This window comes from Zea mays, chromosome 1 (assembly GCF_902167145.1).
Source record: "Zea mays cultivar B73 chromosome 1, Zm-B73-REFERENCE-NAM-5.0, whole genome shotgun sequence".
Classification (NCBI taxonomy): domain Eukaryota; kingdom Viridiplantae; phylum Streptophyta; class Magnoliopsida; order Poales; family Poaceae; genus Zea; species Zea mays.
This window is the reverse complement of record NC_050096.1, coordinates 33,426,724-33,445,366: the sequence shown is the minus strand read 5'-3', so window position 1 is coordinate 33,445,366 and position 18,643 is coordinate 33,426,724. Positions and strand designations below refer to the sequence as shown.

Sequence of the window (18,643 nt, the reverse complement as noted above, 5' to 3'; positions counted from 1 at the left end):
CAACTCACGTGACTCAGCTTGGGCCCGCTGGTTAGAAGTGGAATTTGGAGGCCCCATGTCTGCTCCAGACAACACGGCAGCTGGTACTCATTGGGCTGCCCTCCGACGCCTTCTGCCTGACTATCGCTTACTTACCACGGTGGAGGTGGGCGATGGTCGCTCTACAGCCTTTTGGCACGACTGCTGGTTGTCTACGGGGCCTCTTGTGGATGCCATGCCGGCGCTCTACTCGCACGCCCGACGCAAGGAAACCTCGGTCTGCAATGTCCTGTCTACAACCCTTCGCCTTGCATTTGTCCCTCGCCTCTCCACCGTGGCTGCTAGAGAATTGGAGCAGCTGGAGGCGCTCCTTGTTGGTGTATCCTTGTCTGCGACTCCTGATCTCCGGTTGTGCCCGTGGGAAGACATGGCACATAAACTCAATTCATCGACTGTCTACCAAGCTGTTGTGACTAATGGCCAGGGATGCGAGTACTACAAGTTTATCTGGGAAAACCGTGCTCCCCCTAAAGTTAAGTTCTTTGGCTGGCTATTGGTGCAAAACAGGATTCAAACCAAAGATAATCTTCTCAAAAAACACTGCGTGGAGAATGATATCTGTGAACTTTGCTTGTCGGCCGTGGAGAGCTCAGTGCATCTGATTTCGGGCTGCCCTTTTGCTGTTGGCTTCTGGGCGCGACTAGGAATATCTCTCACAGACGAAGACGCGTCACATCTTTGGTGCGTTCGGTCCCCATGTCACTTGCCTGCTGCACACTTTAATGTTTTTCTCCTCTTGTGTTGCTGGCGTCTCTGGAAGCACCGCCACGATGTTGTTTTTCGCTCTCTCTCTCTCTCCGAGCTATGAGCGTCTTATGGCTGGCTGTCGTGATGATGCAGAATTGTGGTCTTATAGGCTCCCCTCTAATGATCGTTATGTAACCCTTGCATGGGTTTCGATATTCTCTTCGACAATCCCCTCTGTAACAACTTAACCGACATGTAACTAACTCATGTATGAGCCTTTATGTTGGCAATGAAAAGGTGGGGTATCTCGCCCCCCCCCCCCCCCCCCCCCCCCGAATTTCTCAAAAAAAAAATTATTATTCCCAGTAATATGTACTTCAAATTGCAATAAAAAAAGCTATCATATACTTTCTATTTTTTAACTGTAAATAGCTAAATAGGCGCGTACGCTTTTATGTTACTTTGTGCTGTAAATAAATTCTATAAATTATAGGAGTGTTCAACAGATTGAGCACGTGCGCGTCTATATAACACACCTGTAACTTTATAAAAATTACTTACACCCACAGAACAACGTATAAAAGTATGTGTCTATTTAGTTATTGAACCGCTGAGTTAAAAAAACAGAAAGTACAAGGTGATTTCTTTTATTCTAATTTAATATACATGTTATTAGGAGTTTAACAAAAAATAATGATTTTTACACAGTTCTATAAATACATATTGACTTTACAAGTTTACAACATTTACAGTATTTTGGGATCATGATGACATTGTTGAACACTCCTATAAATTTATTTAAAAAAAATCATTTACAACACAGAACAACATAAAAATATATTATGTATATGTGTCTATTTAGTTATTTAACTGCTGAGATAAAAAAAATAGAAAGTATGGGATGATTTTTTTCATTCTAATTTAACTACTGAGTTATTTTGATTGTATGATTATTCACGTCATTCTAACATGCAGAACAGAAAGGTTGGCTTTATTTGCGCACACACATGCTTGAATTGGATAGAGTCAATCGATGATCACATCACCGAGTATACATCAAGCCTCTCTCAAAAACTTGCTAGATTGTCCTTCTTCAAACGAGCTATTTAATTGCAAGCCAAAAATTTGGTGAACAATTACTTAATATTGAGACAGACTGAGACCACCCTTTGATTTCCGTCGCCTAGCAAAATAATTCAAATCGATCACCGAGCAAGCAAGCGAACCAGATGATTAATCCATTCCACTCCACGCTTGCTGAAGCTACTGGTCCCGTGAAAATAATGAAATCTTGTTATCTTGTAGCCTGTACACCTGCTGCCTGCTGTTCGGTAGGGCTCGATCGAGAGCACTGGCATTACGCCACTACCTGAAAAAACGGCGTGTGACGCTCATTTGACAAAATTCCACCTGTCAAGTTGGCCAGAATTCCATCGTGCTGACGAGGGGCATGCACCGAGTGAAAATTGCCGGTAATTTGGGTTTTGGTTTACTCGGACTCGGTGCTAAAATATAAGAGATTTAAATTCGTCTTATATTAAATCAGGCTAAGTCTAACCAAATTTGCATAAAAAGTACTAATATTTGCTATAGCCAAGATATAAGTTTTAAAAATGTATTTCATAATGTGGGAATAATACTAGTTTGATATTGTAAATATTTTTTAAAATATACTCATCAAATTTAGGGCTTGATATAGGGTAAATTTGAAGAAGGGTAGAGCTGGTGTATTAGTGAGAGCTATCTCACTAAGTCACTATATCGCGGATTTGAAGTAATTATGGGGAAAAATCGTCTTGATTTATCTATTTTCTAAATCTCACTTGCGTGGAAACCTTGTGCATTGAGTCTGCCTTTTTATATAGGATAAATTTGAATTTCTTTTGTGTCGAGAGGACAAATAAAGTACTCAATAACGGTTTTTCCACTATTAGGGTTACTTCGGGAACCTCAAATTCCCTTCGGAATTGAAGATGATTAAAGTAGAATAAACTAATTTCCCCTCTAATTCCCTTCAATCTCGAAAGGGATTTGAGTTTTCAAATTAGCCCTTAGTGGTTTACTGATTGGTCCAAACATGCGGGAGAAACTGCACCCTCGGGTCCATGTGACTATTAGATACGGTATTATTAGTCATAACACGATTAGTAATCATATTATGTCGTTCCGGCACTAGTGCCTAGCCATCAGTCCAATCACGACACTATAGTGTCTAATCGTGTCATGATGACACTACATAGCACTAATATCTAATAGTGTTCGTGCGAGTCAAGACACTATTTCACTTTAAGAGTCCAAAAAATCTTGGTCTTCTTTGAGATTATATATATAATTATAAAACATAAACATTCCTACTAGTATAGAGTGGATTTATTATATTTAAAATCGTAACAAATCATAATTTACAATCACATACACACATCACAATTATATTTATAGATTATCAGTTGTTCTAAGCCATGTCTAATCTCACCGACCACTTAATCGTGTTGTGCTTGTGTGCGTCCATCATTTTAGGGTGATAGCCAAGGTACGACACTAGACCTATGTCATACCGACTCGAGCACTATATGAGTTGTGTCGTGCTGTGCCAAAGTACTATAAATCGTGTTGTGTTTAATATCGGTCTATTTAGTGTGACCCACTAGCAATACATTTGTGTATCTATACTCTTCCCTAGTATGCCATTAAAATTTATGAGTTCCATTCGTTGCCCTTCGTTTTAACTTTTTCTCCCGCTTTTGCCATTGTCGTTAAGTTTTATGTGTAATCAGTCAAATCACCGTTGCCATTAGCTGGGACGCAAAAGGCCCGCTGGAACCATACAGGGCTGGGCAAAAAACCCGTAACCCGAAATCCGAACTCAGAATACTCGAACCCGAAATACCCGAAACCCGAATTTTGTTCGGGAATTTCGGGTAGCAACTTATAAAACCCGAATTTATTTCGGGTAATTCGGGTATCACAATCGGGTACCGAAATACCCGAACTTTCATGTGTCATGTACTCATGTCATGCTTAATTATTAATTTGTACATCTATAATTATGTGTAAGAGTGCATAACTTGTGATTGTAAATTGCTTGTGTTTTATATGTCAATGTATATCATTATTTAAACTATATTTTTATACTAATTTAATAGGGTGTATGTGTTTTTATGAAGCTGACACAATAGTTCGGGAATACCCGAACCTGAATCCGAAATTCCGGGTACCTGAATTTTCGGGTATTGTAAAACCTATTGTAATTTCGGGTATCGATTCTCAAAACCCGGAATTTTAAAAACACGAAATACCCGACCCAAAATTTTCGGGTAACCCCAATGCCCACCCTTTACCGCGACGATATGCTGTCTAGGTCTGTTGTGGCTGCAAATCGGAACGTACTGGATGACGCAGAACTGCATGGGCTGGACCCATGGGCTGGACCCTGGATGGCCGCGCCACCCACGGCCCACCACAGCGCAAGGCTTGGGGACCATCCACACGGCGGTGGCCTTCCGGATTACATGGGCTGATACCCTGCGAGAACATGTGATTGCCGCGTCCGCCAATGGCGCCGGCGCCCGGGGCCGCGAGGACCGGGACGAGACCTCGCGGCGCGCTATCTCACCATTGTCGAACGTACGTGTACCGCCGGCGGGCAGCGCCCGCCGGCCTTGTCATGTGCTCGCCGCCCGCGTGCGCACGCCGGTCGTCTCTCTTCACAGCGCGCTCGCTGCCTGCGCGCAGGGGCGGACCCACAGGGGGGTTCGGGTGGGCCCTGGCACACCCTAAGCCAGGCCCATCGGAGACCCCACCCGTTCGTCCGTCGAGCGCTGAAGGCAGTTTCAACCAGGGGCGGACCCACAGGGGGGTCCGGGTGGGCCCTGGCACACCCTAAGCCAGGCCCATCGGAGACCCCACCCGTTCGTCCGTCGAGCGCTGAAGGCAGTTTCAACTTCCCGATCCTTCAGCTTCCAGTTCCTAGAACCACGAGTGCGACTGTTCCTGGCGGCTAGCGACCTCAACCTTCAACCTGGCTACTGGCTTCCTGGCGAGCGCGCCGCGCGGCTGGACGGCTGTCGGCTGGTGGCCTGGCTTCTTGTTCCTGACGAGCGCCTGGCTTCCTGTTCCTGACGAGCGCGCGGCTGGAGTGCTGGACGGCTGGTGGCGAGCGGCCGAGCGGCGAGCGCGCGGTTGTTCCAGTGTTCCTGGTCCTGGCGCCTGGCGGCCTCAAGACGCTGCTGCTGGTGAGTGGTTGCCTGCTCTGCAGCTCTGCTCTTCGATTGGTTGCGTTCTATATGATAGGGACATGACGTCCAGAATTTTCAATTTAGCCTTTTTCTAATAGTTTCACGTTTAGATCTTTAGAGATTAGAGAAACTAACACTGTTTTTTTGGACGCCTGCTCTGCTGCTCCTGTGATTGGCTGCGATTGGTTGCGCTCTGCTGCTGCTGTTGATTTTTGTCTTATTGATTTGTTGAGTGTCAAACTTTATATCTATATATCAAATTGTTTACCAAATTTACTATGAAATTATATGTACATTAAATAGAATTCCACATGAAAATTTTGTTGCGGCACACCCTATGTAAAAATCCTAGGTCTGCCACTGGTTTCAACTTCCCGATCCTTCAGCTTCCAGTTCCTAGAACCACGAGTGCGACTGTTCCTGGCGGCTAGCGACCTCAACCTTCAACCTGGCTACTGGCTTCCTGGCGAGCGCGCCGCGCGGCTGGACGGCTGTCGGCTGGTGGCCTGGCTTCTTGTTCCTGACGAGCGCCTGGCTTCCTGTTCCTGACGAGCGCGCGGCTGGAGTGCTCGACGGCTGGTGGCGAGCGGCCGAGCGGCGAGCGCGCGGCTGTTCCAGTGTTCCTGGTCCTGGCGCCTGGCGGCCTCAAGACGCTGCTGCTGGTGAGTGGTTGCCTGCTCTGCAGCTCTGCTCTTCGATTGGTTGCGTTCTGTATGATAGGGACATGACGTCCAGAATTTTCAATTTAGCCTTTTTCTAATAGTTTCACGTTTAGATCTTTAGAGATTAGAGAAACTAACACTGTTTTTTTGGACGCCTGCTCTGCTGCTCCTGTGATTGGCTGCGATTGGTTGCGCTCTGCTGCTGCTGTTGATTTTTGTCTTATTGATTTGTTGAGTGTCAAACTTTATATCTATATATCAAATTGTTTATCAAATTTACTATGAAATTATATGTACATTAAATAGAATTCCACATGAAAATTTTGTTGCGGCACACCCTATGTAAAAATCCTAGGTCCGCCACTGCCTGCGCGTGCATCGCCGCGCGTTCCCCATCGGCGGTCGCCTTTCCTCACAGCACGTTCGCGGCCCACGCCTGCCGGTACTGCTGGTCACCTCTCGTCCACCGCGTGTTGGCTGTCCGCGCGCGCAGTGCGTGCCGCCACCGCGTCTCTCCCGTGCTCAGGCCGCGGCGCCGACTGCGTGCGCAAACCATCACCGGCTGCCTCTCGCCTGGCAGGCTGCTAGAGTGCTTCTGACTAGTGTTGCGCATGAGGGGTTTAGGTGAGTGCACTTGGACTTAACGGAAAATTAGTAACAATGGCACATAGGGAACGGAATTTGTAAAGTGATGGCGATGAAGGGGAAATTCATAATTTTCAACGACATATGAGGAAAGAGTATACTCATTTAGGTAAAGTAGATTTCAATGACATTTACGATTTTTTTCCCTAAAAGATAAGGCATGATTCAACTTCCAATACAAGAGTCAATTGGTTTGACATTTGTTAGAACACGAAACGTAACTCTCATGCACAATAAAGATCTGATAGGTGTGTGAAAAAAACTAGGAATCGCCAACCACTACTAGTCGTTGTTTAATTGTTGACCGCTGGCTGAATTTTGGTGCGGCTACATTTAAATCTATACCAATTCATATTAGTGAGAAAATCTTCTTCTCAATCCCTCTCCAGCTTTCAACCTATATAAACCGGAGAAAATTGAAGTGCAGCCAAGCAAACCCTTAACAAGTTCTGTCAGTTACGCCTGGACCTTATCCTCATGTTGTTGTGGTTTAGTAAGACTATCTTTAGCAGATTATTTATTTTTATACCTACATTTAAATTTCACTTTGCGAACAGTATAGTTTACAGTGCAAAACATTGTTTTAGTTGATCATATCAGTGAACTGATGAACACGGTCTAAATAGCAAGGTACTGGTAGCTAGATTTTTATTATATCATTTATGTTTATTTTCCATCGAAAAATTAAAACTTTATTTTATTTATTTGATTTACATTGTTGTATTCTAATGCGTCAAAAACGGCCGCATTGTCCATATCTTTTCATCTCTTATTCCATGGGGTATTTATACATAGAACTTTTTCATGAGCGAAGAAATCAGCTTGCATAGAAATATATACCCCCTTTGTTTTTAATTTTGTAATATATATATATATATATATATATATACATTTTGTGAGATTTTAACTTGTAGAAAATGTATTTTTATTTGAGAGTTTAGTGATAAAAAATACTTAGATTTTAAAAAAAGGAACATTAAGTCGATATTTTTTGCTGGTTAATATATGTAAGCCAATCTATGATTGTGCAAATTCTTTTAAAACCAAATCAAGTGTATCACAACTTCCTCAGAAGTTGTTCATCTATCAAAGTCCATCTGTCATCTACTCTAGTGGCCTTTGTTGGCTGCAAAGTCGATGCTCTAGACCGACAAAACCACAGTCGAATACCAGAGGTAGAGTGTAGTCTACATTTCCAATCCAACGACTCGCCCTAAAACTTAGGTCAAACTAATAAATCTAACATTCCCGAGTTAGACTGTAACACATATGAATCAACAAAAGAACATTGACATTTGAATTATCGAATATAGTACATTTTGCAAATTCAACACCTCCAAACTCTTGATCCATCAAGTTGGAGGACTGATTTCCTCTCCATGCCCATTGGCGATGATGCTGACAACCTAGAGTCAATATCCCCATTAGGAGTGATTATTAGCACACTTGCCTTTGCAGATATTAACTATGAACTCACCTTATAACTGACAAAACCAACTCCAACAATGACGACCTTGCCATGTGTTTGAACCATAAAAGAGCCGGCGGACGGTCCGGCCCTGAGGCCGGACGGTCCGCGGTCCGGACAGTCCGCGCCTGTGGGCCGGACGGTCCGCGCGTGCGCAGAACAGATTAGGGTTCTGAGTTTTGTGCTACGGTTGTTAGCTAAATTCGCGGAATTAGCTCGGAATCAGTTGTGTAAAGGGTCCAGCCCCCCTCCTCTATAAATAGAGAGGTCTACGACCGATTTGTAATCATCAATCGAATCAATACAACTTCTATTTCGCATTTTATCCTAGGAGTAGTTCTAGTCTAGTTTAGGTTTAGCTATCCAATCCCCAAATTCTTCGTCTCAATTCGGCTCTACGTCGATTAGAGGAGTCTAGGTCGGCCAGCCCGAGCCTAGACACAACCTAGGATCTCTACTCCCCGACGGGGTCCCTCCCGGGAGCGAGATCCAGGCGTCGTCGGCGATCTTCCGCCGTCCCTGCGTACGCGCGGACCGTCCGGCCCCAGGGCGCGGACCGTCCGGCCGTCAGGTAGGAGCCCTAGCCGCGCACCAGGCCCCGGACCGTCCGGCCCCAGGCCGCGGACAGTCCGCCCCTGCACAGAGAGTACCACCGCGCCTCGCACCAGGCCGCGGACCGTCCGGCCCCGCGCGCGGACCGTCCGCCCCTGTGCAGAGGGCACCGCCACGGTTCTTGTTGAGTGTTTGACGCTCCGAAAAGGCGTCAACATACTTTTTGGCGACTCCGCTGGGGAAAGCATATTTAGACCTATCAAATCGGCCCTCAATGGCTGGTTCAAGGGATAACTCTGATATTTCCCCAAGCAACATCATAGAGCCGACTTGGGACACATTGCCGGCTGACGAGCAGCTCCAGTTCGAGGAGCACAAGGAGCGGATGATCCAGGAGGCAAAAGCAAAGTTCTTGGCCAACTTCAAAGTGGATAGGAACAACAAGGTCGTCCGACATCGGGCGACGGATCCGGCTTCGCTCCAACCCACGCCAGATATCCCCAATGTAAGTAATACCAACGATGTGCAATCTCTTAGAAATTATGTAGAAGATCAGCGTGAACAAATGCAGAACATCATAGGGGGTATGCAAAGCGATCTTAAGAGACTAGTGCGTGCATTTGATAAATCTAGTATCGCCAATTTTCCTTCGCACGAGGTTGAGTTAGGAGGTAACACGCGTAACACATCGGCTACAGGTTGTCACGACCAGTCACAACCCCTTTATGGGATGCCGATGGACACGTACCCTGAGCAACCGCAAATCGGCAGCAAATCAGCCGATCTGCACATGCCCGGACTGTCCGCACGTGAGCGCGGACCGTCCGGACCAACAACAGTCGGGCCTATTTTTAATGAGTTACCTAGATATGCACCCGAGCCACCACATATGACACAGAACCCAAACTACCCAGTCGGACGGTCCGCATACAATGACGGACGGTCCGCATATAACCACGGACGGTCCGGGTACGTATCCGGACAGTCCACACATGAGCCTTTTGAGGAGGATTATTACATGAATCCATGCCCATCCCAGCAACACTTCCCATCACACTATGCAATGCACCAGCCCATTAATTCAGGATCCAAAGCCCAGGAAAGCTTTCCGGCCCCACCTAGAAGGCCGAAAAGAAACGATCAAACATATGAGCCATATAGAGCAAATGGAAATGCACCACGTAACTCAAACCAATGGGGGGAAAGACAACATGCTAATATCCAGCCAACCCCACCTATGTTTGACCAGAGAGCCGGAGGTCTCGCACCGGCTGCCATTGATATAGTTGAGAGCACCTAGAGGGGGGGGGTGAATAGGTGATCCTGTAAAAACTTCAAACTTATAGCCACAAAACTTGATTAGGTGTTAGCACAGTTTATGCCAAGTGGCTAGAGAGGAGTCAAAACACAATAACCACAAGAATCCAATCAAGCACAGAGTGACACAGTGGTTTTATCCCGTGGTTCGGCCAAGACCAACGCTTGCCTACTCCACGTTGTGGCGTCCCAACGGACGAGGGTTGCAATCAACCCCTCTCAAGCGGTCCAAAGACCCACTTGAATACCACGGTGTTTTGTTTTCCTTTCACTATCCCGTTTGCAAGGAATCTCCACAAATTGGAGTCTCTTGCCCTTACAAGTATATGATCACAAATGAAACACAGAGCAAAGGAGGGAAGCAACACACACAAATCCACAGCAAAAGCGCACACACACGGCCAAGAATCGAGCTCACAAGACTATCTCAGAGTTCTCACTTAGAACAGAGCTCGAATCACTTAGAAACACAAACGAATGCGCAGAGACTTAGTGTGGATGATCAAGAATGCTCAAAGGTTGCTTGTGTATTTCCTCCATGCGCCTAGGGGCTCCTTTTATAGCCCCAAGGCAGCTAGGAGCCGTTGAGAGCAAATCCGGAAGGCCATCCTTGCCTTCTGTCGTCGGGGGCACCGGACAGTCCGGTGCACACCGGACACTGTCCGGTGCCCGATTTGTTTCCTTAAACGGCGAAGACGACCGTTGCAGACCGTTGGCAGATCTGGCGCTGTTGGCGCACCGGACATGTCCGGTGCACACCGGACAGTCTGGTGCCGTCTTCCGACCGTTGGCTCGGCCACGTGTCCCGCGCGGATTGCGCGGCCGACCGTTGGCCCTGGCCGACCGTTGGCTCACCGGACAGTCCGGTGCACACCGGACAGTCCGGTGAATTTTAGTCGTACGCCGCCGGCCAATTTCCCGAGAGCGGCCAGTTCGAGTCGCGCCAGCCTGGCGCACCGGACACTGTCCGGTGCACACCGGACAGTCCGGTGCTCCAGACCGAGCTGGGTCTTGGCAGCACACAGCCAAGTCCCTTCTCCTTTTCTCTATTCTTCTTCTTTCTGTTTCTAACACTTAGACAAATATATTAGTACTTAAAACCAATGTACTAAGGCTTAGAAACATACCTTTACTTCATGATTTTCACCTTGTTCATCCATGTACATAAATTCCCAATTAAGCACATGTGTTGGCACTCAATCACCAAAATACATAGAAATGGCCCAAGGGCACATTTCCCTTTCAATCTCCCCCTTTTTGGTGATTTATGCCAACACAACATAAAGCAACTAGAACAAGTGCAAAATCACTTTAAATAAAAACTCAAATTGGTTTTATTCAATTTTGGCATATATGGATCATCCTTTGCCACCACTTGGTTTGTTTTTGCAAATCAAACTCAAATCTCTATCTCTAAGTCAAACACACATGTTGAAGTATAAAGAGAGTCATTCCAAAAGAGATTGATCAAAGATTTCAAAAACTCCCCCTATTTCCCATAATCAATACTTCTCCCCACAAGAAGCCAACTTTTGACAAGAGAGACAATAAAAGCTTTTGACACAACAAAAACTCTATTCTACTATTTTCAAAATCTCTCAAGTGGTAGCTGATCCATTTATCGCTTTGGCCTTTATTTTTATTTTCTCCCCCTTTGGCATCAAGCACCAAAACGGGATCAATCTTGGCCTTTGAACCCCATTGCCTCACCAAAGTCTTCAATTAAGAGCAAATGGTAATAAGATTTCATGAGATGAACTTGGAATTAGTTACCCTCTCATCGGAGTGCAGTGGAAGTCTTTCATGGTCCAAGTCCACCTTTTCCCTTTCAATCCTCCTTCGAGACTAAATTATCAAACTCAAGCACATGGTTAGTCTCAAAGGGTCAAGTTGTAACACATCTCCCCCTACACATGTGCATCACTTTGCAACGGACTTGTGAGGTCCAGGGAGTGTTTGTACAACTTGAGCACCATAATAAGCAACATAATGCAAAAAGGAACATGATCAAAAGCATAACTACATGTATGCTACAATTCAATCCAGGTTCCGCGAATCTAAGACATTTAGCTCACTACGCAACCTGCAAAAGGTCTTCTCTTCTAGAGGCTTAGTGAAGATATCGGCTAGCTGGTTCTCGGTGCTAACATGAAACACTTCGATATCTCCCTTTTGCTGGTGGTCTCTCAAAAAGTGATGCCGGATGTCTATGTGCTTTGTGCGGCTGTGTTCAACAGGATTTTCCGCCATGCGGATAGCACTCTCATTATCACATAGGAGTGGGACTTTGCTCAGATTGTAGCCAAAGTCCCTGAGGGTTTGCCTCATCCAAAGTAGTTGCGCGCAACACTGTCCTGCGGCAACATACTCGGCCTCAGCGGTGGATAGGGCAACGGAGGTTTGTTTCTTAGAGTTCCATGACACCAGGGACCTTCCTAAGAATTGGCACGTCCCCGATGTACTCTTCCTATCGACCTTACATCCAGCATAGTCGGAGTCTGAGTATCCAACTAAGTCAAAGGTAGACCCCTTTGGATACCAGAGTCCGAAGCAAGGCGTAGCAACCAAATATCTAAGAATTCGCTTCACCGCCACTAAGTGACACTCCTTAGGATCGGATTGAAATCTAGCACACATGCACACGCTAAGCATAATATCCGGTCTACTAGCACATAAGTAAAGCAAAGAACCTATCATTGACCGGTATGCTTTTTGATCAACGGACTTACCTCCTTTGTTGAGGTCGGTGTGTCCGTCGGTCCCCATCGGAGTCTTTGCGGGCTTGGCGTCCTTCATCCCAAACCGCTTTAGCAGATCTTGCGTGTACTTCGTTTGGGAGATGAAGGTGCCGTCCTTGAGTTGCTTCACTTGGAACCCAAGGAAGTAGTTCAACTCGCCCATCATCGACATCTCGAATTTCTGCGTCATCACCCTGCTAAACTCTTCACAAGACTTTTGGTTAGTAGAACCAAATATTATGTCATCGACATAAATTTGGCACACAAACAAATCACCATTACAAGTCTTAGTAAAAAGAGTTGGATCGGCTTTCCCAACCTTGAAAGCATTAGCAATTAAGAAATCTCTAAGGCATTCATACCATGCTCTTGGGGCTTGCTTAAGTCCATAGAGCGCCTTAGAGAGCTTACACACATGGTCGGGGTACCGTTCATCCTCGAAGCCAGGGGGTTGCTCCACGTACACCTCCTCCTTTATTGGCCCGTTGAGGAAAGCGCTCTTCACATCCATTTGGAACAACCTGAAAGAATGGTGAGCGGCATATGCTAGCAAGATTCGAATTGACTCTAGCCTAGCCACAGGAGCAAAAGTCTCCTCAAAATCCAAACCTGCGACTTGGGCATAACCTTTTGCCACAAGTCGAGCCTTGTTTCTCGTCACCACCCCGTGCTCGTCCTGTTTGTTGCGGAACACCCACTTGGTTCCCACAACATTTTGCTTCGGACGAGGCACCAGTGTCCAAACTTCATTGCGCTTGAAGTTGTTTAACTCCTCTTGCATGGCCAACACCCAGTCCGGATCCAGCAAGGCCTCTTCTACCCTGAAAGGCTCAATAGAAGAGACAAAGGAGTAATGCTCACAAAAATTAACTAATCGAGATCGAGTAGTTACTCCCTTGCTAATGTCACCCAGAATTTGGTCGACGGGATGATCCCTTTGAATCATCGCTCGAACTTGAGTTGGAGGTGCCGGTTGCGCTTCTTCCTCCATCACTTGATTATCTTGTGCTCCCCCTTGATCAAGCGCCTCCACTTGAGGTACCTGTTCGTCATCTTTGGTTGGGGGATGCACCATAGTTGAGGAAGAAGGTTGATCTCGTTCATCTTGTTCCTGTGGCCGTACTTCTCCAATCGCCATGGTCCGTATAGCGGCCGTCGGAACATCTTCTTCATCTACATCATCACAATCAACAACTTGCTCTCTTGGAGAGCCATTAGTCTCATCAAATACAACGTCGCTAGAGACTTCAACCAAACCCGATGATTTGTTGAAGACTCTATACGCCTTTGTATTTGAGTCATAACCTAACAAAAACCCTTCTACAGCTTTGGGAGCAAACTTAGAATTTCTACCCTTCTTTACTAGAATGTAGCATTTACTCCCAAATACACGAAAGTACGATACATTGGGTTTGTTACCGGTTAGTAGCTCATATGACGTCTTCTTGAGGAGGCGATGAAGGTAGACCCTGTTGATGGCGTGGCAAGCCGTGTTCACGGCTTCCGTCCAAAAGCACTCGGGGGTCTTGAACTCTCCTAGCATCGTCCTCGCCATGTCGATGAGCGTCCTGTTCTTCCTCTCTACCACACCATTTTGCTGTGGTGTGTAGGGAGCGGAGAACTCGTGCTTGATCCCTTCTTCTTCAAGGAACTCCTCCACTTGAAGGTTCTTGAACTCGGACCCGTTGTCGCTCCTTATCTTTTTCACTTTGAGCTCAAACTCATTTTGAGCCCTCCTGAGGAAGCGCTTGAGGGTCCCTTGGGTTTCAGACTTATCCTGCAAAAAGAACACCCAAGTGAAGCGGGAAAAGTCATCAACAATAACTAGACCATACTTACTTCCCCCTATGCTTAGATAGGCGACGGGTCCGAAGAGATCCATATGCAGCAGCTCCAGGGGTCTTGAAGTGGTCATCACATTCTTGCTGTGATGCGCTCCTCCCACCTGTTTCCCTGCTTGACAAGCTGCACAAGGTCTATCTTTTTCGAAATGAACATTGGTTAGACCTATCACATGTTCTCCCTTTAGAAGCTTGTGGAGGTTCTTCATCCCCACATGTGCTAAGCGGCGATGCCACAGCCAGCCCATGCAAGTCTTAGCCATTAAGCATGCATCTAGACCGGCCTCTTCTTTTGCAAAATCAACTAAATAAAGTTTGCTGTCTAATACACCCTTAAAAGCTAGTGAACCATCACTTCTTCTAAAGACAGACACATCTACATTTGTAAATAAACAATTATATCCCATTTGACATAATTGACTGATAGATAGCAAATTATATCCAAGACTCTCTACTAAGAATACATTTGATATAGAATGCTCATTAGAAATTGCAATTTTACCTAGCCCTTTTACCTTGCCTTGATTCCCATCACCGAATATAATTGAATCTTGGGAATCCTTATTTTTGACGTAGGAGGTGAACATCTTCTTCTCCCCCGTCATATGGTTTGTGCATCCGCTGTCAATAATCCAGCTTGAACCCCCGGATGCATAAACCTGCAAGGCAAATTTAGGCTTGGGTCTTAGGTACCCAACTCATGTTGGGTCCTGCAAGGTTAGCACAAATGTCCTTAGGGACCCAAATGCAAGTCCTGTCTCCCTTGCATTTTGCCCCTAACTTCCTAGCAACTATTTTCCTATCCTTTCTACAAATAGCAAAGGAAGTGTTTAAAGCACAATAAATTATAGAAGGTTCATTCACTACTTTCCTAGGAGCATGAATAACATTCTTTCTAGGCACATGAGCAATATTTCTCCTAGGCATATCCCTATCATGCTTATAAGAAGAACTAGAGGCAAACATGGCATGAGAATCATAAACATGTGAATCAAAATCATTATAAGCATTTCTAGCATTTCTCCTATCATAATACATAAAAGCATGGTTCTTTTTAGCATTACTAGCCATAGGGGCCTTCCCTTTCTCCTTGACGAAGATGGGAGCCTTATGGCTTGTTAAGTTCTTGGCCTCTCTCTTGAAGCCAAGACCATCCTTAATTGAGGGGTGTCTACCAACCGTATAGGCATCCCTTGCAAATTTTATTTTATCAACTTCATTCTTGCTAGTCTTAAGTTGGGCATTAAGACTAGCCACTTCCTTATTTAATTTGGAAATTAAAACTAGATGTTCACTACAGGCATCAACATCGAAATCCTTACACCTAGTGCAAATCTTAACATGTTCTACACAAGAATTAGATTTATTTGCTACTTCTAACTTAGCATTTAAATCATTGTTAACACCTTGTAAAGTAGAAATGGTTTCATGACAAGTAGATAGTTCATAAGAAAGCATTTCATTTCTTTTTACTTCTAAAGCATATGATTTTTGTGCCTCTACAAATTTATCATGTTCATCATACAATAAATCCTCCTGCTTTTCTAAAAGCCTATCCTTTTCATTCAATGCATCAATCAATTCATTGATTTTATCTATCTTAGATCTATCTAAGCCCTTGAACAAGCATGAATAATCTATGTCATCATCACTAGACTCACTATCACTAGAAGAAGCATAAGTGGAGTCTTGAGTACTCACCTTCTTCTCCCTTGCCATAAGACATGTGAGACGCTCGTTGGGGAAGAGAGCCGATTTGTTGAAGGCAGTGGCGGCGAGTCCTTCGTTGTCGGAGTCGGAGGAGGAGCAATCCGAGTCCCACTCCTTTCCTAGATGCGCCTCGCCCTTTGCCTTCTTGTATTGCTTCTTCTTTTCTCTTTTGTTCCCCTTTTCCTGGTCACTTTCATTATCGGGACAGTTAGCGATAAAATGACCAAGCTTACCGCATTTGAAGCATGAGCGCTTCCCCTTGGTCTTGGTCTTGCTTGGCTGTCCATTGCGACCCTTTAGCACCGTCTTGAATCTCTTGATAATGAGGGCCATTTCTTCTTCATTAAGACCGGCCGCCTCAATTTGCGCCACCTTGCTGAGTAGCGCCTCCTTGTTCCCTGTGGCTTTGAGAGCAAAAGGTTGCGGCTCGTTGATCGGTCCATTCAAGGCGTCGTCCACATACCTTGCCTCCTTGATCATCATTCGCCCGCTGACGAATTTTCCTAGGACTTCTTCGGGCGACATTTTGGTGTACCTGGGATTCTCACGAATATTATTCACCAAATGAGGATCAAGAACGGTAAAGGACCTGAGCATTAGTCGGACGACGTCGTGGTCCGTCCATCGCGTGCTTCCGTAGCTCCTTATTTTGTTGATAAGGGTCTTGAGCCGGTTGTATGTCTGAGTTGGCTCCTCGCCCCTTATCATCGCGAACCGTCCAAGCTCGCCCTCCACCAACTCCATCTTGGTGAGCATGGTGATGTCGTTCCCCTCGTGAGAGATCTTGAGGGTGTCCCATATCTGCTTGGCATTGTCCAAGCCGCTCACCTTATTGTATTCTTCCCTGCACAAAGATGCTAAGAGAACAGTAGTAGCTTGTGCATTTTTATGAATTTGTTCATTAATAAACATAGGGCTATCCGAGCTATCAAAGTTCATTCCATTCTCTACAATCTCCCATATGCTTGGATGGAGAGAGAATAAATGACTACGCATTTTGTGACTCCAAAATCCGTAGTCCTCCCCATCAAAATGTGGAGGTTTACCAAGAGGAATGGAAAGCAAATGCGAATTCGAACTATGTGGAATACGAGAATAATCAAATGAAAAGTTCGAATTAACCGGTTTCCTTTGTTTGTCGTGGTCGTCGTCCTTTTGGGAAGAAGAGGACTCATCGCTGTCGTAGTAGACGATCTCCTTGATGCGTCTTGTCTTCTTCTTCTTCCCATCTCTTCGCTTGTGGCCCGAGCCCGAGTTATTGGACTTGTCATCCCTTGGCTCGTTGACGAAGGACTCCTTCTCCTTGTCGTTGATCACAATTCCCTTCCCCTTAGGATCCATCTCTTCGGGCGGTTAGTCCCTTTCTTGAAGAGAACGGCTCTGATACCAATTGAGAGCACCTAGAGGGGGGGTGAATAGGTGATCCTGTAAAAACTTCAAACTTATAGCCACAAAACTTGATTAGGTGTTAGCACAGTTTATGCCAAGTGGCTAGAGAGGAGTCAAAACACAATAACCACAAGAATCCAATCAAGCACAGAGTGACACAGTGGTTTTATCCCGTGGTTCGGCCAAGACCAACGCTTGCCTACTCCACGTTGTGGCGTCCCAACGGACGAGGGTTGCAATCAACCCCTCTCAAGCGGTCCAAAGACCCACTTGAATACCATGGTGTTTTGTTTTCCTTTCACTATCCCGTTTGCAAGGAATCTCCACAAATTGGAGTCTCTTGCCCTTACAAGTATATGATCACAAATGAAACACAGAGCAAAGGAGGGAAGCAACACACACAAATCCACAGCAAAAGCGCACACACACGGCCAAGAATCGAGCTCACAAGACTATCTCAGAGTTCTCACTTAGAACAGAGCTCGAATCACTTAGAAACACAAACGAATGCGCAGAGACTTAGTGTGGATGATCAAGAATGCTCAAAGGTTGCTTGTGTATTTCCTCCATGCGCCTAGGGGCTCCTTTTATAGCCCCAAGGCAGCTAGGAGACGTTGAGAGCAAATCCGGAAGGCCATCCTTGCCTTCTGTCGTCGGGGGCACCGGACACTGTCCGGTGCCCGATTTGTTTCCTTAAACGGCGAAGACGACCGTTGCAGACCGTTGGCAGATCTGGCGCTGTTGGCGCACCGGACATGTCCGGTGCACACCGGACAGTCCGGTGCCGTCTTCCGACCGTTGGCTCGGCCACGTGTCACGCGCGGATTGCGCGGCCGACCGTTGGCCCTGGCCGACCGTTGGCTCACCGGACAGTCCGGTGCACACCGGACAGTCCGGTGAATTTTAGCCGTACGCCGCCGGCCAATTTCCCGAGAGCGGCCAGTTCGAGTCGCGCCAGCCTGGCGCACCGGACACTGTCCGGTGCACACCGGACAGTCCGGTGCTCCAGACCGAGCTGGGTCTTGGCAGCACACAGCCAAGTCCCTTCTCCTTTTCTCTATTCTTCTTCTTTCTGTTTCTAACACTTAGACAAATATATTAGTACTTAAAACCAATGTACTAAGGCTTAGAAACATACCTTTACTTCATGATTTTCACCTTGTTCATCCATGTACATAAATTCCCAATTAAGCACATGTGTTGGCACTCAATCACCAAAATACATAGAAATGGCCCAAGGGCACATTTCCCTTTCAATAGTAAGGGAAGAAATAGTCGGGGCGTTCCGAGATAAGCTCGGAGTAAGCATGGTCCATGGGGGGCAATCATATCGGAAACCTTATGACAGCCGATTTGATCA

General features: G+C 46.0%; 1 long non-coding RNA gene across 1 annotated transcript; it reads left to right on the top strand.

Annotated features, from left to right (window-relative positions):
• The first annotated feature begins 4,269 nt into the window (after positions 1 to 4,269).
• LOC109943056 (uncharacterized) lies at positions 4,270 to 5,837 on the top strand. The gene is made up of 2 exons (XR_002265671.2): positions 4,270 to 4,958; positions 5,314 to 5,837. It is a non-coding gene; the product is annotated as an uncharacterized lncRNA (long non-coding RNA).
• The last annotated feature ends 12,806 nt before the right edge of the window (positions 5,838 to 18,643 follow it).